Source organism: Erinaceus europaeus, chromosome 8 (assembly GCF_950295315.1).
Source record: "Erinaceus europaeus chromosome 8, mEriEur2.1, whole genome shotgun sequence".
Lineage (NCBI taxonomy): Eukaryota > Metazoa > Chordata > Mammalia > Eulipotyphla > Erinaceidae > Erinaceus > Erinaceus europaeus.
The window spans coordinates 23,615,272-23,637,132 of NC_080169.1; the positions used below are offsets into that span (position 1 = coordinate 23,615,272).

The 21,861-nt window shown below is 40.8% G+C and overlaps 1 protein-coding gene across 1 annotated transcript in view; it reads left to right on the forward strand.

Moving 5' to 3' along the window:
* JAZF1 (JAZF zinc finger 1) overlaps nt 1–21,861 on the forward strand; it is a 384,746-nt gene that overhangs the window by 283,665 nt on the left and 79,220 nt on the right. The window lies entirely within an intron of this gene.

The window sequence follows — 21,861 nt, forward strand, 5'->3', positions numbered from 1 at the left end:
ACTTTTTTTTGTCAACTATAATAGCACTAGAACTGGTTCAACAGAACATTCTGTGATGATGGAAATGTTCCGTTCTGCAGTGTCCAGTATGACAATCTCTAACTACATGGCAATAACAAAAACTAAAATAAATTGAAATGAAAGAAAATTAGAGGTTCATATCATTGGCCACAGGTTTATGTGGTTAATGGATATCAGTAGGCATATGTTGGTTAATGTTTATCATAACGGTTATCCTAATCTTATCTTTGAAGTTTATGTTTGTATCTTCTCTGTAGCATTTTATTGTGATTCCTCACCTAAAATTTATTTTATTTTTTTCTCTCACCTAAAATTTTAAGGCTCAGTTTTATCATCTGTAAAAAGATAATTAGAAAGATAGTACATAAGGAAAGGCTTTAAATTGTAGATTTTAAATTTTAAAATGTAATTTTTAATCATTTTTATCATTTTTTCTCTAATAGTAACATCTACATACCAGTCTAGGAGTCAACAGATAGGTCATCCAGTAGAGTGAGCGAGCACCTTACCAAGCAGGAGGTTCTGGGTTTGAACCCTAGAACTACATGAAAATACCACAGCAACAGGAGAAGCTACACAGATGGTAGATACTAGTGTCTTTCCTGTTGGAAAATCCCTGATTTCTTGATAGACCTCTGAATTATAATGCCTGTTATTTTTCTGCTGAATGATTTGTTCTTTTTATTTAAAAAAATTTATTTATTGGCTAGAGACAGCCAGAAATATGCATGCCCTTAAGGTGTTTTACCTAGGATGTTTTGTGTATACCCATAAAATGTTTATACTTGATTGTATGCATATGTACCCAATTTATGGAGATTGGAGGTTTAGGAAGCAGATTCAGGCAGATCAGAAGACACACATGTGGGAGACATTTCACCAGGACCTCATGGTGGCTGCATGGGAGACACTTGATAAAACCTCTTTTCTCTCACTATTAATGGTGTGAGGAAGTTTATTTTTCGCCCTGAGACAGAAACAAAATGCTGCTCCCTGGCATCAAGAGAATGCCAGCTCGGTTTTTCTATAGTTTCCCACTCTCTGACTCTGTCTTTCCCTCTCTCTATCTCTGTCTCTCTTTTCTATAGGAAATTAAATTTCAAAAAAAGAATTTTTGTGATAATTATAAAAAATCAATATTCACCTGAATTTATTCACCTAAACCAAAACATTTTAAGAATGAATTTACAGGGCCAGCAAAATAGTTCACTCAGACCATATGGATCCTATGCTGCTTTGCCATGTAAGTGACCCAGGTTTGAGCCCTGCCCCCACTGCACTGAAGGAAGCTTGGGTGCTATGGTCTTAGTCAGCCTGTCTCTCTGCCCCCCACATATATATATATATTTCTTAAAAGAGTTCACTTGCGAATTGTGGAGAACATCAGGAGAAAAGAAGATAGAAAAGGAAAAGAAAAGAAAGAGAGAAGGAAGAAAAGAAAAGGAAAAGAAAAGAATCTTACGGACTTAAGCTATGCAGCTTTGGGATTTGGTTATAGAAAAAGTGCTGAGTATGTATTTCTCTGAGGGTGGTTAAGTGTTCTGCAGGATCTAAGAAGACTCTTGTAGGTTGCTTGGAATTATTAGGTTGTCAGAAAAGTCACGTCTTGTTTTTCTAAACAAAAATGCATCAAGACTTTTCTTCACCCATTGGTTTTCTGAGGGTAGTCAAAATGAGGCAAGCATCTGTGCTTTGGTAGACTGTGTGTATTGGAGGGAGGGGTACAGTCTGGGTGGCAGGGGGTGGGGATGCAGCTGGTTTGCATGTGTGAATGTGTGAACCTGCTGAAGAGGCTTCCTGTGTTTCAGAAAGACCTACCTACTGGATGCAGAGCTACCCAGGGATTGAGTCTCTCAACAGGAAGCCCTCTGGCGAGGACCAGTACCACACATTCATCAAGCAACTAGTTTGAAAGGGGGGCTGCTTGGTTTACATCCTGGCTGCAAGCCATTAAAGCTTTAATTACATTAATTAGGGATTTAGGATAATCAGGTTGCCTGGCCTGAAACGGGGGCCTGTGCTCTCTGTGAAGAAAAGCTTTGCTAAATAAACCAGCAGGCACATGTAGTTCTGGGAGCCAGCTGATGCTAAGGATTAGTGCTGCTTTGGACATGCAAATGAAGGAGGGCCTTTGTCAGTCAACAGGCAGACTAGTGGAAGCACCTTTAAGTAGCATTTCATTAGCAGTCAAATACAATGCTTTTTTGGGGGGGGAATTTAAATACCATAATTTTTTAAAATATTTTATTTATTAGAAAGATAGGAGGAGAGAAAGAACCAGACATCACTCTGTGCTGCCAGGGATTGAACTCAGGACCTCATGCTTGAGAGCCCAATGCTTTATCCACTGCGCCACCTTCCGGACGACCAATACCATAATTTTTGTCTCTCAGTTTAAGGTAGAGTATGGTGGGGGCAGGGAGAGTGAATAAGGAATATTCTGAAATAAGGTGTTTTTTTTTTTTTAATCGTTATCTTTTTTTTTTTTTTTACTTATTTTATTTTTCTCCTTCCTTCCTTCCTTTCTTTCTTTCTTTCTTTCTTTCTTTCTTTCTTTCTTTCTTTCTTTCTTTCTTTCTTTCTTTCTTATTATTTTACCATAGCACTGCTCAGCTCTGTTTTATGGTATGATTGAACTTGGGACGTTGGAGCCTCAGGCAGAAGAGTCTCTTTGCATAACAATTATGCAATTTCTGCACGACCCCCCCTTTATTTTTCTCCTCTCTCTCTCTTTTTAATTGGGGGTTTAATATTTTACAGTCAACAGTAAATTCACAAACAGTGAAGCAAGTTTGCAGGCGTCTATCTTTCTCTCCCCCTCTCTATGCCCTAATCTCTCTCGATTTATCTCTGTCCTATCCAATTCAAAAAAAAAGGGGGGGGGGAATGACCTTAGAAGCAATACAAGCACCAGGCCCCAGTGATAACGCTGAAGGCAGGCAAAGGGCAGGTGGGAGAGAAAGAGAGAAATCTAGAGGGGGAAGAAGAAAGAGATATACCTGCTGCACTGCTTTACTACTTGTGAAGCTTCCCTCCTGCAGGTGGGGATCAAGGGCTTGAACCCAAGTTCTTGAGCATGGTGACATGTGTGCTCCACTGAGTGCACCAACACCAAGCCCCTGAAATACAATTCATTTCCAAACATACCAGACTGTCACGATATTAAAAGCATCACACAAGAACTCAAGAGGTGGCTCAATAGATAAAGTGTTGGGCTTTCAAACATGAAGTCCCAAATTTGATTCCCAGCATCCTATGCATCAGAATGATGCTCTGCTTCTCTGTCCTCCTTTCTTTCTCTCAAGAATAAATAAATCTTTTAAAAAAAACACACACACATATGGCATTACAGAGTCTCCATATCTCAAAAAGTTGGGAACCACTGACTCAAATCTTCCAAGTTAATAAGCCTTCCACGCATCACTCAATAGTATCTACATTGTAAAAATAGTGCTCAAACTTTACATTTTAATGTAGCAGTGCTTGTATGTATAAATGAGAGAGACCTATCAATTCTGTTACTAACCATAGTTTTGAATTCTAAGTCTACATTGGACATTTTTCCCTGGAACCATGTAAAAACTTTTTCCTTTTTCCTCCATTTGTTCTCTTTTTCCTTCCCTTCTTTTATTTTTATGTCCCTATATTTGTTTTCAAGTGAATGTATCAACACAGAATGAGAACTATGTAGATGACTAATAATGACCTAAAAAGGGAAGAGGAAAGAAAGCTTAAATGAGATGGCAGAAGGTTGGTAATGTAATAGTTTGTCATATTAGTGTGTGTGTGTGTGTGTGTGTGTGTGTGTGTGTGTTTACGATACCCCTAATAAGAGATTTAAATTACCATCATGGGGACTGGGCAGTGATGAACTGGGTTAAGTACACATAGTATGAAACCCAAGGACTCCTACAAGGATCCTGGCTCTAGCCCCCGGCTCCCCACCTGCAGGAGGGGTCACTGCAAACAGTAAAGTAGGTCTGCAGGTATCTCTCTGTCATTCTCCCTATCTTCCCTTCCCCTTTCAGTTTCTCTCTGACGTATTCAAAAACATTGAAAAAATAACCATAGGAGCAGTGGATTCGTAGTGCAAGCACTGAGCCCCAGTGATAACCCTGGCGGCAAAAAATAAAATAAAATAAATTATCATCATCAACAACTTCCTCATCTTCTCCATATGTAGCATACAATTCAGAATTTAACAAGTATTTCTTAGCATCCACAAACTCATTAGATTAACTTAAATAGGAAGAAGGGGCCAGGTAGCAGCACACCTGGCTAAGCACCTACATTACAGTGCACAAGGATACAGGTTCAAGTCCCTGGTCCCCACCTACAGGGAGAAAGCTTCACAAGTAGTGAAGCAGTGCTGCTCTGTCTCTCTGTCTCTTTCTCTCTCCCTCCCCCCTCTCAATTTCTCTCTGTCTCTATCCAATAATAAATAAATATATTTAAAAAATAAAAATAGATAGGAAAAAGAAACAGAAGTTCATAGTTCAAATAAATCCCTCTCGTCATTGTTACTGGTCATCTCTATCATGAACAACACAATAGACCCTTTGTGGATCCTCATAGGACCTTGCCCTCAACTTGGATCAACAACGGTAGAGAATATTCCATCCTCTGAAGGGGAACTGGACAACATACTCTATGCTACACCGGAGGACTATGGGTCCTGATACTGGGGCAGCTTGGAACATTCCTACTCATGACCACAGAATGTGAGCTCAGATCTACAGGGATGCAGAGGTCACATAGGTTCCTAAGATGAATATGGGCCCCAGATCAGATCAAATCAAATCAGTGGGGTTCACAGTCACCAATATTTGCACACCTTTCCCATATTAGGGAGCTACTCTCTTCCATGATCCAGCTTTTTGGGCCTTTTTCCAGCCATGACATCATCTCCCCAGACAATAACTTGGATCCACCTACATATCAGATTTCAGGCTCAGGGAAAACCAAAAAAACTAGTAGAGTCATGGGCCCTTTGTAATAGAACTAAAATAGGCCTACTAGCTATCTACAAAATGGAGACACCCCTCCCCCAACTCTTCATCTGCACCATTCCAGTCTTTAGGTTCATGATTAGTCAATAATTTGTTTGGCTTTATATGTTAACTCTCTTTTCAGCCACCAGGTTGCAGATGCGACCATGATGGCTACCAGACTTTCCCAAATAGACAGTCCCACCAATGTGTCCTGGAGCTCTGATTCCCCAGAGACCCACCCCACTAGGGAAAGAGAGAGACAGGCTGGGAGTATGGATCGACCTGTCAATGCCCATGTTCAGCCGGGAAGCAATTACAGAAGCCAGACTTTCCATCTTCTACATCCCATGATGACTTTGGGTCCATACTTTCAGAGAGATAAAGAATGGGGAAGCTATCAGGGCAGGGGATGGGACACAGAGTTCTGGTGGTGGGAATTGTGTGGAATTGTATTCCTCTTATCCTATGGCTTTGTCAGTGTTTCCTTTTTACAAATAAAAAAAAAAAATTAAGAATTTAAAAAAAATTGCCCACAAACACCTTGATAATAATTCCATAATGTAGATTTAGAGCTACTTCTGTCTTGAGCCCCAGGTTACAGAGAATAAATAATTTGCCTGAACCCAAATACTTAGTACATCAGATTAGATTCCAGAGTTTTAAACACTAGGCCACATTCATAGCCACTGATGATTCTGGGACTAACACTCTAGAGATCCTAAATTTTGCTTTTTTTTCTTTAATTCTTAAACTTCTCCCAGCTTATGAAGAGAATTACAGTTCACCTCATTAGCAGTTCACATCAAAACCTCAAATAACTCATTTAATTTACTTCTGGAGGAAGCAAAATAAGAAAACTCAAAAGCTATTTGTAGTTTTGTGCCACAAAACCTCATAAAATGCAGCTTCTTTGTTTTGTTCATTGGTTTTTACACGGATGTCAAATTAGCAATGAAAACCATGTGTAAGAAATAGCCACAGTTATTCCCAATTCTGTGAAAGTAGAAGAGAAATGGAACAGACTATAGAGAATTGCCAAGAAAGCCATATTCCAGTTGGCCTCAAAACCAAAGATTTGTGGGTGGAGTTTTCAGAAGTGGTTTTCATTCTTGGCATTGACAATGAAACAGGCCATGGTTTGTTCTATTTAGTCTAAAGTAAATCAAAATTAATTGCTTCACTGATAATTTATGCTGACCTGTGGTTTAAAATTGTGGTTTCTGAAACCTGACCAGAGCTTTTCTTAAAGTAGATTGACTACATTATTCCTTAGTTGTGAGGAAATACCCAGTATTTATTGGGAGTATGCGGCATAATGATATTCAGAAATGGAATTTTGTTCATCTTTATAGCTATTCAGCTTTGGTGCATGGATTTCCTTTGAGTGTTAAAATTCCGGAAAAGAGATTATCAGTGGCTTTTTTTTTTTTTAAGTACTATTCACAGACTACCTGCTAATTTTTAATGATACTGTTCATGAGATTGTTTCCACTGGTCTGTTGTTTCCAACTTGGTGGGATGGAGGATTGCTGTGCCAGGGAGCCAGGAGTACCCAGCACCACACTGTTCCTCTGTGTGTTCTGCCATTGGAAGGCTTTCAGTTATTCTCACCTTTTCCCCAGCTCTTGAGAAGGAAGAGCTACTGGATTGGGGCGATTTCACATTTGGCTTCTGTTGTTAAAATTTTCAGAGGCTCTTGCCGGGCCGGCTAGCTTCACGGTGGTGAACAGAGACGCGGAGACAACGGCTGGGCAGGGCAGCTGTATTTCTTTATTCAGGAACAACGATTCACAAACTAAGACAAACTAATCACCAAACAGAACTCTGCTGTCTCTTTGCGGCGGCACAAGCACTCTTTCTTTTTCTCTCGAACTCAGGAACCCTCTCCCTTACTCTCGAACTCAGAAACTCTCGCACCCTCGCACTCTCGAACTCCGGAACTCAGGAACTCTGTCACTGGGGAACTCAGGAACTCTCGGACTCTCGAAATCAGGAACTCTGGCTAACTCTGGCACTCTCGAACTCCGGAACTCTCTCCCAGGGTCCCTTGGGGCGGGGCCAAGCAGGCCCGCGAAATTAACAGGACTCATCCAATTCTCTTGGAGGGGGAGGGCTAGAACAAGCCAATGTAAAGCATAGGACAATTCCCCCTTTTCTTTTTAACTAAATGACTATAGTATCAAGGGTGTGGGGTGAACAGAAACATATATAACCAAAACCAGCATGTTGCCAAGGGAAGGCCTGAGGGGGCCATATCTGAAAAAAAACATTTCTTGCCTCTGGGGGGCTACTTGCCTCGACGGGCATTTGCATGGGGGCGGGGGAACGGCCTAGGGTCCCAAAGACAGCTGGCTGCAACTTACTTACTATGAAACAAAACTTGTTATTAGCATATCTACTGCACGATCTAACATTTCTAATAGAGAAGGAATTTGAGACTTTTACATATCAACAACGTCTTTTAACCTTTTGTTACACCCATTCAAGATGGAGACACACCCTAGGTGTGGGCCGGAGAGGAAACCTCAGGCATGAGAATAATTAGCATAGCCATTGTGCGATCTACCATTTCTAATAGAGAAGGTAGTGTTTTACATATCAACAAGTCTATTTAACCTTTTGTTTAGACTAACTTAGTTAAAATATATTGATTGTTAACTAATTTTTACCTTAGACTTTAAATGTAAGTTAATTTTATCTTTATGAGAATTACATTGAAAACCTTTTTCATTTAACTTTGACTAGTAAGAATTTAGCCTTAAAGCTACTGTTTACCAAACTTTAAACATACACATAAACATGGTCATTAATACACAAGGAGAGAAACCTTTGTTACGAAGACATGTCATTTTAAACACGAATTTAAGTCTGTACTGTCTTAGTGGTTGGGGGGGGGTCACCATTCGGAGGTGGCTTCCCGCGCAGCTCCATTCTCGAGCAGCTCCACTTCTAGGAATTGCAGGTTGCGATCTCTGCACAAATCTCTGCGTACTCCAGCTTGTCTGTCTTCAGACCGGACCGGCGGCTGGAGATCTCGTGTGCCCAGTTTTGGCAGGGAGCCCGGGAGTCCGGGAGGCCCGGGATGGTTCCAGAATTCATAGAAAGAGGGCAGGCAGGCCATCTTTGTAGAAGGCGTGGGCCTAGGTGCCCAGGGGTGGCGGCCATGATAGGCCGCCGCGGCCCTGCCCCATGGCCCTGCCATGTCTGCTGCCCTGTTCGCAGTGGCCGAGCAGCGTGGAGGGATCACGCGTCCAGTGCCCTGCACCACGCGGTGGAGAGCCGGCTCCTGTGGGCTGGCCTCAGGCTCCAGCATGTTGGCATCGGGCTCCAGCATGTTGGCATCGGGCTCCAGCATGTTGGCATCGGGCTCTAGCGTGCTGGCATCGGGCTCTTGCATGGTGGCGTAGGCCTCCTGCGGGCTGCGGGGCTGCGGGGTTGCTGGCGCGGTGCGCGGGGTTGTCTGGGCGCAGCCGGCTGGCTGGCTGTTTGACCAGGTGGAAACAGCAGCTCCGCGCCTCGCCTCCCGCCCGCTGGCTCTTCCCGCTGGCTGTTCTGAGTTCGCCCGAGCGAGTGGAAACCACAGAGTGGTCCAGAGATAAATGTTCCAGAAACAGCAAAACAGTCTCGTGAAGAAAGAGCAGAGGCCTTTGGAGATCTCTTCACAAGCAGAAGAGAAGGCCATCGTGCATAGGTAGCCAAATTGTCTTTACTTATCTGAGAGATGCGCAGGTCAGGTCCACGTGGGCGCCATTTGTTGTTAAAATTTTCAGAGGCTCTTGCCGGGCCGGCTAGCTTCACGGTGGTGAACAGAGACGCGGAGACAACGGCTGGGCAGGGCAGCTGTATTTCTTTATTCAGGAACAACGATTCACAAACTAAGACAAACTAATCACCAAACAGAACTCTGCTGTCTCTTTGCGGCGGCACAAGCACTCTTTCTTTTTCTCTCGAACTCAGGAACCCTCTCCCTTACTCTCGAACTCAGAAACTCTCGCACCCTCGCACTCTCGAACTCCGGAACTCAGGAACTCTGTCACTGGGGAACTCAGGAACTCTCGGACTCTCGAAATCAGGAACTCTGGCTAACTCTGGCACTCTCGAACTCCGGAACTCTCTCCCAGGGTCCCTTGGGGCGGGGCCAAGCAGGCCCGCGAAATTAACAGGACTCATCCAATTCTCTTGGAGGGGGAGGGCTAGAACAAGCCAATGTAAAGCATAGGACAGGCTTCTTTCAGTTTGTTCTGCATATTTCCAGTGACTACTCCTCAATTTAATAATTCCATTTTGGTAAACCTAAATAGAATAATTAGTAATATCAGAGATAGAAAATAAAAATAATATAAAATAAAAGTTAGCCCCCAGCTCGCCACCTGCAGAGAGGTCACTTCACTTTCTCCCCCGTCTATCTTTCTCTCGTCTCTCAATTTCTCTCTCTCCTCGCCTGTGTATAAAAAAAGAAAGAAAGGAAGAAGAAAAGAGAGAGAGAGAGAAAGAAAGAAAGAAAGAAAGAAAGAAAGAAAGAGGAAAAAATGGCCTCCAGGAGCAGTAGGTTCATAGTGCAGGCACTAAGCCACAGTGATGACCCTGGTGGCAAAAAAAAAGAAAAAGAAAAAGAAAAGAAATGTGGCTATTTTTTAAATAAATTTTATCTGCAGAATAGTGGTTAACAAAATACTATAAGCATATACATATAATATGATTATAAACTAATAGTAGTTTGTGATAAAAAAGCTATTTTATAATTTGACTGCATCTCAGCAATTCTAAATATTTTTTTTTTATACATTAGCATCTCCAGAATAGTTGTTTGCCTCTCAAGAAAGGAATCTTCTATGCCAGTTATGACCTCCCTGTATCTTATGTTGAAATAACTTTCTTTTAATAAAAGGCTAGTGATATTAGATAATTTACACCACTTTTGTAATATAAAGTGGCAACCCAATGTTATTAAATATTTTTAAAACTTTTAGAGTATCCAAACTATAGTATACTATGGAGAATATAAATTAGCTATAGATAGATGATATTAAAAAAGAAAAAAAAAGGGAGTCGGGCGGTAGCACAGCAAGTTAAGTTCACGTGGTGCCAAGCTCAAGGACTGGCGTAAGGATCCCGGTTCGAGCCCCTGGCTCCCCACTTGCAGGGGAGTCGCTTCACAGGCGGTGAAGCAGGTCTGTAGGTGTCTATCTTTCTCACTCCTCTCTGTATTCCCCTCCTCTCACCATTTCTCTCTGTCCTATCCAACAAGGACGAAATGAATAACAACAACAATAATAACTACAACAATAAAAAACAACAAGGGAAACAAAAGGGAAAGTAAATAAATAAATATTAAAGGGGAAAAAAAAAGAAAAAAGAAAAAAAAATGGTGGTCCAGGAGGTGGCCCAGTGGATAAAGCATTGGACTCTCATGAGGTCCTGAGTTTGATCCCCGGCAGCACATGTACCAAACTGATGTCTGGTTCTTTCTCTCTCTTCTCCTATCTTTCTCATTAATAAATAAATAAAATTTTTGAAAAAATAAAGAAAGAAATGTGACTCTGGAGTTAATTCAATGGCTAGTGCACTGAACTTGCATGTCCGAGGTTCCTGATTTGAGTGGATTGAACTGAGTGTCCATGTACCCAAATGGTATTGTGACTTATCTCTCTCCTTCTGTCTCATGTGAATTAATCCCTTCCCTCTCTGTCATAATACCTAAATAGTTTAAGAAGAAAACATAAAATTCACCCGTATTTTCCTTTTGTGTCTCAATTCCCACCTAATAGTGAGAGGATTTTAAGGGGGCTTTAGCCTTCTATGAACAACTATACGCCACCAAGCTAGAGAACCTGGAAGAAATGGATGATTTCCTTGATACCTACCAACTTCCAAAATGAAGTAAAGAGGAAGTGGATAACATGAACAGGCCCATCACAGCTAATGAAATTGAAACAGTTATCAAACACCTTCCCAAAAATAAAAGTCCTGGACCAGATGGTTTTACAAAAGAAACCACTACCCAAACCAAGAGACCCCTCACAGAATGGGAGAAGATCTTTACATGCCATACATCAGACAAGAGGCTAATAACCAACATATATAAAGAGCTTGCCAAACTCAACCAAAAGACAACAAATAACCCCATCCAAAAATGGGGGGAGGACATGGACAGAATATTCACCACAGAAGAGATCCAAAAGTCAGAGAAACACATGAAAAAAATGCTCCAAGTCTCTGATTGTCAGAGAAATGCAAATAAAGACAACAATGAGATACCACTTCACTCCTGTGAGAATGTCATACATTAGAAAAGGTAACAGCAGCAAATGCTGGAGAGGGTGTGGGGTCAAAGGAACCCTCCTGCACTGCTGGTGGGAATGTCAATTGGTCCAACCTCTGTGGAGAACAGTCTGGAGAACTCTCAGAAGGCTAGAAATGGACCTACCCTATGATCCTGCAATTCCTCTCCTGGGGATATATCTTAAGGAACCCAACACACACATCCAAAAAGATCTGTGTACACATAAGTTCTTAGCAGCACAATTTGTAATAGCCAAAACCTGGAAGCAACCCAGGTGTCCAACAACAGATGAGTGGCTGAGCAAGTTGTGGTATAATATACACAATGGAATACTACTCAGCTGTAAAAAATGGTGACTTCACCATTTTCAGCCGATCTTGGATGGACCTTGAAAAATTCATGTTAAGTGAAATAAGTCAGAAACAGAAGGATGAATATGGGTTGATCTCACTCTCAGGCAGAAGTTGAAAAACAAGATCAGATGAGAAAAAAAAAAAATACAAGTAGAACCTGAAATGGAATTGGCATATAGCACCAAAGTAAAAGACTCTGGGGTGGGGGTGGGGGGGTGGGGAGAATACAGGTCCAAGAAGGATGACAGAGGACCTAGTGGGGGTTGTATTGTTGTATGGGAAACTGGGGAATGTTAAGCATGTACAAACTATTGTATTTACTGTTGAATATAAAACATTAATTCCCCAATAAAGAAATAAAAATATTTAAAAAATAATTAAGGGGGCCTTACTGTACTGTGGTGGAGGAAAAGGACAAGTGTGGGGGACTTCCAGAGGCAGGGCTATGGAGCAGCAGCTGTGTTTCTCTCCTCTCCTCTCCTGGGTCAACTAGGAATAACAAAGGAGATCATCTGGACCACAACAAGGCAGGACTAGAACGACTTCAAGAACCCACCAAACCACCGATGAGTGCAAACATGTGTGGCTCATGGACAGGGAGGAGCCTAAAGAGAGACTGAGTGGCTGGTAACAGCCTGGCAGTTTACCAGTTGAGGCACCACCTCCAGTCTCCACCACCAACAAAGATTCTGCTGAAGGGTGGAGAAGGCTTCCCTAAAATTCACCAAATGCAACTGTGAGTCTCCATTGCTACGCCCTCAGAGGCTGGAGCAGGAGGGGGGAAGCCCTGTGTTGACATCTGGGAACAGAGAACTGACCAGGAAACTCAGGAAATGAGCTACACCTGGATGGCCTAGCAGTGGGGCTGTATAGTGGGAGACTTTCCACATTGTTCTCCTGATGAGAACATGGTGAATAATTACCTCAGAACCCCTACAGGCTATAAATGGGACTTGTTTAGAAACTCATAGGGCCCAGCAGTGCTTCCCGGCTTGGTAGAGGCTGAATTGAGCTTGGAGCTTTGGACCCTTGGGGTTTAAGAATCTCTTTGCATAACCACTGTGCTATCTCTCCCCCACCCTGCTTTATCTCTTGGTCAGGAGTGACTGAATAAGCTAAGAAGCCTACTTATAGTTTAAAAGCCTGCAGGCTCCCAAAGCCTACAGGGAAATAAAAGAACAAAAGAGGCTTTTAACAGCCTCCAACTCAGGGATTGAAATAATACTGAAACAACTGTTAATTTCCACAAATGTGAAATCTTTAAATACCTTACTTAGACACAAGTCAATCCAGGCAAGGGTGATCAGTAATTTGAAAAGTACTGTCTTCCCCTCTTCTCTCCATTTCTCTGTTCTATCCAACAACAACAGCTATGACAACAATAATGACTACAACAAGCACAACAGCAAAGGCAACAAAATGGAAAAAATAGCCTCCAGGAGCAGTATATTCCTAGTGAAGGCACTGAGCCTCAGGAACAACCCTGGAGGCAAAAAAGAAAAAAATAAATAATATACACATTATTGGCTTACCAGAGGAAGAAAGACAGGGAGCTGAAGAAAGCATTCTTCAGGACATAATAGCTGAGAACTTCTCTACTCTAGACAACATAAAAGACATAAAAGTTCAAGAAGGCCAGAGGGTCCCAAACAGAATTAACCCAGACTTAAAGACCCCAAGACACATCATATTTAGAATGGAAAGGAATAGGATAAAGAAAGGATTCTGAAGGCTGCAAGAGAAAAACAAAGAGTCACCTACAGAGGAAAACCCATAAGATTAGCAGCAGACTTCTCCACACAAACACTACAGGCCAGAAAAGAATGGCAAGATATCTATCGAGTGCTCAATGAGGAAGGCTTTCAAGCAAGACTACTGTATCCTGCTAGACTGTCATTCAGACTAGATGGAGGCATAAAAAACCTTCTCAGACAAGCGATTGTTGAAAGAATCAACTATCACCAAGCCTGCCCTGAAAGAAGTTCTGAAAGTTCTCCTATAAATAATCAAACCACCATAAATATGCCATATATCAGAACATTCTAAAAATCTACAAAATGACATTAAAATATCTTCAACCTTAGATATGAATATATGTCAATGGCCTGAATTCACCTATTAAAAGGCACAGAGTAAGAAGATGGATCAGAAAACAACCCAACAATCTGCTTTCTACAGGAAACTCAACAAGACAAACACAGACTCAAATGAAAGGATGGAAAACTATCATACAGGCCAATGGCCCACAAAAAAGGGTCAGGGAAAGCTATTCTCATATCTAAAACAATAAACTTTAAAATAAATAAAATTTAAAAAGATAGGGATGGACGTTACTTAATGCTCAGAGGATCAGTCAATCAAGAGGACTTCACAATTATTAACATTTACGCACCCAATGAGAATCCATCTAAATACATCAAACATGTACTGAAAGAGCTATAGCAATATATTAACAGCAACACAGTCATAGTAGGTGACTTAAGCACCCTACTTTCTCAACTTGACAGATCATGTAGGCAGAAAATCAGTAAAGAAATGAGGGAGCTAAATGAGGAGATAGGTAAACTAGAACTATTAGACATTTTCAGAATCATTCACCACAAGAGACTGTAATACACATTCTACTCAAGTCTACATGGGTCATTCTCAAGGATAGACCATATGTTAGGCCACAAAAACAGCATCAGCAAATTCAAGAGCATTGAAATCATCTCAAGCATCATCTTCTCAGACCACAGTAGAATTAAACTAACACTTAACAATCAACACAAGATTAGTAACAGTCCCAAAATGTGGAAACTTAACTGTACACTACTTAACAACAACTGGGTCAAAGAGGAAATAAAGGAAGAAATCAAAATGTTTCGAGTGTTCAATAAAAATTAAGACACAACCTATCAAAATATATGTGACACAGCTAAGGCAGTACTGAGAGAGAAGTTCATAGCCATACAAGCACACATTAGGAAGCAAGAAAAAGCACAAATAAACAACCTGATTGCACACCTTAAAGACCTAGAAGAAGAACAAAGAAACCCTAAAGCAACCAGAAGGACAGAAATAACTAAAGTTAGGGAAGAAATAAAATAACATTGAAAATAAGTAAACCGGGAGTCGGGTGGTAGCACAGCGGGTTAAGCACACGGTGGCGCAAAGCGCAGGGACTGGTGTAAGGATCCTGGGTTGAGCCCCGACTCCCCACCTTTAGGGGAGTTGCTTCACAAGTGGTGAAGCAGGTCTGCAGGTGTCTATATTTCTCTCCCCTTCTCGGTCTTCCCCTCCTCTCTCCATTTCTCTCTGTCCTATCCAATGACAGCAGCAACAACAACAACAACAATAATAACCACAACAATGATAAAACAACAAGGACAACAAAAAGGGAAAAAATGGTCTCCAGGAGCAGTGGATTCATGATGCAGGCACCAATTCCCGGCAATAACCCTGGAAGCAAAAAAAAAAAAAAAAGAAGAAGAAGAAAACCATACAAAGGATCAAGTAAATGCTGGTTCCTCAAAAGAGTGAACAAAACTGACAAACCTTTAGCCAGACTCACAAAACAAAAAAGGGTGAAGACCCAAATAAATCAGATTGTAAATGAAAGAGGAGATACCACAACAGACACCTCAGAAATTCAACATATCATCCAAGGCTTCTATGAACAACTATATGATACCAAGCAGAGAACCTGGAAGAAATGGACAATTTCCTTGATACCTAAGAACTTCCAAAATTAAATAAAGAGGAACTAGGTAATATGAACAGGCCCATCACAGCTAATGAAATTGGAACAGTTATTAATAACCTTCCCAAGAATAAAAGTCCTGGACCAAATGGTTTTACAAATGAATTCTACAAAACCTTCAAAGAAGAACTAATACCTCTACTTTTATAAGTCTTCCAGAAGATTGAAGACACTGGAATATTCCCTTCCAGCTTCTATGAAGCCAACATCACTCTGATACCAAAAGCAGACAGGGACACAACCAAACAAGAAAACTACAGACCAATATCTCTGAGGAACATAGATGCCAAAATACTGAACAAAATTCTAGCCAACTGGATACAGCAGTATATTAAAAAGATTGTTCATCATGACCAAGGGGAGTTTATCCCAGGGATGCAAGGTCGGTTTAATATACATAAATCAGTCAATGTGATTCACCACATCAACAAAAGCAAGACCAAAAACCACATGGTCATATCAGTTGATGCAGAGAAAGCCTTTGACAAAATACAACATCCCTTTATGATCAAAACACTACAAAAAATGGGAATAGATGGAAAATTCCTCAAGATAGTGGAGTCTGTATATAGCAAACTTACAGCCAACATCATAGTCAATGGTAAAAAACTGGAAGCATATTCCCTTAGATCAGGTAGCAGACAGGGCTGCCCACTATCACCATTACTATTCAGGATAGTGTTGGAAGTTCTTACCATAGCAATCAGGCAGGAGCAAGGGATTAAAGGATACAGATGGGAAGAGAAGAAGTCAAACTCTCCCTATTTGCAGATGACATGATAGTATACATAGAAAAACCTAAGGAATCCAGCAAGAAGCTTTTGGAAATCATCAGGCAATACAGCAAGGTGTCAGGCTACAAAATTAACATTTAAAAGTCAGTGGCATTCCTCTATGCAAACACTAAATTAGAAGAAATTGAAATCCAGAAACAAATTCCTTTTACTTTAGCAACAAAAACAATAAAATATCTAGGAATAAACCTAACCAAAGAAGTGAAAGACTTGTATACTGAAAATTATGAGTCACTACTCAAGGAAATTGAAAAAGACATAAAGAAGTGGAAAGATATTCCATGTTCATGTGTTGGAAGAATTAACATCATCAAAATGAATATACTACCTGGAACCATATACAGATTTAATGCTATCCCCATCAAGATCCCAACCACATTTTTAGAAGAATAGAACAAATGCTACAAATGTTTATCTGGAGCCAGAAAAGACCTAGAATTGCCAAAACAATCTTGAGAAAAAAGAACAGAACCGGAGACATCACACTCTCAGATGTCAAATTGTATTATACAGCCTTTGTCATCAAAACTGCTTGGTACTGGAACATGAATAGACACACTGACCACTGGAATAGAATTGAGAGCCCATAAGTAAGCCCCCACAACTATGGACATCTAATCTTTGACAAAGGTGCCCAGACTACTAAATGAGGAAAGCAGAGCCTCCTCAACAAATGGTGCTGGAAAAAATGGGTTGAAACATGCAGAAGAATGAAACTGAACCACTGTATTTCACCAAACACAAAAGTAAATTTCAAGTGGACCAAGGGCTTGGATGTTAGACCAGAAACTATCAGATAATTAGAGAAAAATATTGGCAGATCTCTTTTTCGCATAAATTTTAAAGACATCTTCAATGAAGCGAATCCAATTACAAAGAAGACTATGGCAAGTACATACCTATGGGACTACATCAAATTAAAAAGCTTCTGCGCAACAAAAGAAACCACTACCCAAACCAAGAGACCCCTCACAGAATGGGAGAAGATCTTTACATGCCATACATCAGACAAGAGTTTAATAACCAAAATATATGAAGAGCTTGCCAAACTCAACCACAAGAAAACAAATGTCCCCATCCAAAAATGGGGAGAAGTCATGGACACAAGATTCACCATAGAAGAGATCCAAAAGTCAGAGAAACACATGAAAAAATGCTTCAAGTCCTTGATTGTCAGAGAAATGCAAATAAAGACAACAATGAGATACCACTTCACTCCTGTGAGAATGCCATACATCAGAAAAGGTAGCAGCAGCAAATGCTGGAGAGGTTGTGGGGTAAAAGGGACCCTCTTTCACTGCTGGTGGGAATGTCAATTGGTCCAGCCTCTGTGGAGAACAGTCTGGAGAACTCTCAGAAGGCTAAAAATGGACCTACCCTATGATCCTTCAATTCCTCTCCTGGGGATATAGCCAAAGGAACTCAAAACACCCATCCAAAAAGCTTTGTGTATACCTATGTTCTTAGCAGCACAATTTGTAATAGCCAAAACTTAGAAGCAACCCAGGTGTCCAACAACAGATGAGTGGCTGAGCAAGTTGTGGTCTATATACACAATGGAATACTACTCAGCTATTTAAAATGGTGACTTCACCATTTTCAGCCCATCTTGAATGGAGCTTGAAAAAATCATGTTGAGTGAAATAGTTCAGAAACCAAAGAAGGAATGTGGGATGATCTCACTCTCAGGCAGAAGTTGAAAAACCAGATCAGAAGAGAAGACACAAGTACAAGCTGAACTTGCGTTGGTATATTGCACCAAAGTAAAATACTCTGTGGGGGAGGGGGGAGAGTACAGGTCCAAAAAGAATGACAGAGGACCTAGTGTACATCTGTGACAAAACAATCCCCCCCTCAATTTTGATATCACTTTATTGCTGAAAGGATACTGTACAGGATTTTTAAAAAATATTTATTTATTTCCTTTTTGTTGCCCTTGTTGTTTCCATTGTTGTTGTAGCTATTATTGTTGTTGATGTCGTCATTGTTGGATAGGACAGAGAGAAATGGAGAGAGGAGGGGAAGACAGAGAGGGGGGAGAGAAAGACAGACACCTGCAGACCTGCTTCACCACTTGTGAAGCGACTCCCCTGCAGGTGGGGAGCCGGGGGCTCGAACCGGGATCCTTGAGCTGGTCCCTGCGCTTTGCACCACGTGCGCTTAACCTGCTGCGCTACCCCCCGACTCCCTGTATAGGATTTTTTGTTGTTACAAAAGTCTATTCTCATGTTCCCCCAGGTAGATAGATTGAGGAGATAGTTGAGTATTAGAGCACAAGGCATAAATGCCTGATGCCAGAGGTTCAATCCCCAGTACTTCCATATGCCAAAGCTGTTACATCACTTCTTCTGTCTCTCATTCTTTCTCTCCTCCCACCCGTAAAATAAATCTTTTAAAAAAGGAAGGAGGTCTGCTACGTGTCTCATTTAATGCAATAAATATGTCAGTTTGTTTGCTTTCCAGGAATAAAATCTGATTCATTTGCTTTGTGCTTCATAAATTATACCCACAACACATCTGAATATCAGATGAAAATTACACACAAACCTCACATGCTAAATGCCCCACTGATCTGATCAGAGGATGTGGCTTTCTCCTGATACTACTTTTAGTTTTATTATTTTGCATTAAAATTTTCACAGGCATATATTAAAAGAGGTTCAGTGTTTTGGTGACACTGCAAAAACTTATATGGAACTTTTAAATGCACCCATTGGTCTCAAATTGTGAAGTCGCAGATTGCTCCAGGATAAGAAGTAAAATGTGGTTATGCAAAGAACTCTGCAAAACTAGTGTTATCTGGGAGCCTAAATTTTCTTTTGTCTACTAAAAAGAAAAAAGAAGGAGAAGGAGAAGGAGAAGGAGAAGAAGGGGATATATTAGGTTTCCAGATCACCAGAAAGTACTTTTCTACTAATGAAGGAGTGTAGATAAACATTTACTCCACTTGCTGCTGGCAGTTCATGTTTCACTGTCCAGCTGTTTGAGCCAAATACTCCTTCAACTTCGATCTGCCTTTAGTGGCCACTAAAATAAGAAGACATGCCCCATGGATTTATTAGCAGATGTGCATTCTGAAACCATCATTTCATGGAGACCTAGAGCAGCCTGATCCTTTGATATGTGGCCCACACATGATTGCATAGTGAAACAATGTTCGTGCCCCATGACTTTAATCCAAATGTCCTGCAAATTATTTTGCTTCCTTGCTTTCTGTCCACCTTTGTCTTGTATGCAGCAGTCATCAGGGGAAAGAAAAACTGTTGATGTGCAGGTTGAATTCCTGGCTGGAAATACCAGCTCAGAAATCCCATCATCTAGTGATGAGTTACTAGGTGTGGGAGTATTTGGAATCTTGTGGCCTAACTGCCAACTCCCAACAACTTTCCTCAAAGGACCAATGAAAACACAGAACAAAGCTTTTGAACGTTACATGAAGTCTTTGGATGTGGTGCTTTGTACAGAAGTTCTGATTGGGTACCATGTCAGATCTCTGTGCAACTTTATAAAAACAGCCTTTACCTACAGAGAAAGACACTTTTCCAACAGCCAGCAAAGTGGCTGATTGCCTATTGCCTGTGTTGCCAAAAAGACCCTCTGGAACTTGGGTCTTTTCAAGGAATTAAGTCAGAGAACCCAGCATAGCACATGGTCTCTGCAATGAGGAACCTTCTATCTGTGTTCCGGCTATCATATGTCCCTTCTTGAATTTACCTGCGATCACAGAAGTACTTTGATACCTTGTGAAGTCATCAAAAGGCAGCTGTTCACATTTAGAATTGGCAGAGCTCATGCTGACAGTATTTATAGTGAGTACACTGCAGTTCAGTTTAGAAGTAACCGCATTACTGTTGTGTCAGAGGTGAAAGATTTTTGAGTTGAGATTTCTAGAACAAGTGTCATTCATATCTGCTATGAAGTGTTGTCAAGCACACAACACCAGACCCTTTTCGAGATGCTTTTCATATATTAACTCACAAAAACTTCACAGTTATGTAAGATAGACCCTGTTGTAGTCACCATCTGCATAAAAACAATAACACAAAAGGACAGAGTTAGATACAGATATGTAAATATAAATAAATGTGGATATGCATAGACTGAAGTAGATAAGTTGCCCAGTGTCATACAACTAGAAAGCAGAGGACAGAGATCAGAATGCAGACAATCTACCTCTAAAGCCATTACTGTCATATTAATATTTTCAATCTACAGGCCATTCATTATCTATTAGTACGTTAAGCAATCATTGTAGTGGCTGTAACCAGGATAATTTGGTAAAATGAAATAGAATAGAAAAGGTATCAGAGTACAACATGAACAAAGAATCACCTCTAGATATCTGTCTCTCTCTTCCTTCAGCGTGCATATTTTGTACTTGACATGTTTCTTTTTACATAAGTTAAAAAATCCATTCTGGTTAAGCACACGTGGCGTGAAACGCAAGGACCGGCATAAGTATCCCAGTTTGAGCCCTCGGCTCCCCACCTGCAGGGGAGTCGCTTCACAGGTGGTGAAGCAGGTCTTTTGGTATCTTTCTCTCCCCCTCTCTGCTTTCCCCTCCTCTCTCCATTTCTCTTTGTCCTATCCAACAACAATGACATCAGCAACAACAATAATAATAACTACAGCAACAGTTAAAAAAAAAAGGGCAACAAAAGGGAAAATAAATAATAAAAAAGATTTTAGTCCATTCTGCAATTGTGTATTATCTTTCTTCGACTTTGCTGCAACCTTTTTCTAGTTTATTTTTATATTGGAGACTGCTGTTTTTAATAAAAAACATAACATCTTGAAAGTGTTATGGTTTATATCTGCTAGTAAACGATCTGCATTTCTCTGAAAGACAGCTATGGTATGGTTTTTCTCATATATGCAATATAAAAAATTGAAACACAATTTGTAGGGGGTGGTAAAAAGTAGTCAAACTGTTGCTAAGACTTTGTAAAAACTATTATCATTATCTTTGAGAAGAGAGAAGAGGTGCAGGGGGCACTAAACTGTAGTGGCACAGGGTGGTATGGAACTATACTGTAATCTTGTGGTCTTGTAAACCACTACTAATTCTTTTTATTATTATTATTATTTTCATAATACCTTGTATTTATTCACTTATTCCTTTTGTTGCCCTTGTTTTTATTGTTGTAGTTATTGATGTCGTCGTCATCGTTGTTGGATAGGACAGAGAGGAGGGGAAGACAGAGAGGGGGAGAGAAAGATAGACACCTGCACACCTGCTTCACCACTTGTGAAGCGACTCCCCTGCAGGTGGGGAGCGGGTGGCTTGAACCGGGATTCCCTACTCCTGTCCCTGCACTTTGCGCCACATGCGCCCAACCTGCTGCACTACCACCCAACTCCCACTACCAATTATTTTTAAAGAATTGTTTCATGGAAATTGTGTTTCAGACATTTATAAGTTACAATGTTCTGAAAGGTAGTATAGTACAGGTACTGCTTCTTGGATACAACTCACTGTAGGGTCGGGGACAACCCCCAGAAGTCAAACATATAAAATGTGTACAGTGAGGCATACATGTGCACACTAAATGTAGTACATAAAGTATGTGCATAGCCTTTCAGCAATTCCCATAAGGGTTTATTACCCAATGAGTTTTGCTGCCAAACTCATAGAAGATGTTTCTAGTTTTTGACTTCGGGAGGTGTGGCTATGGAA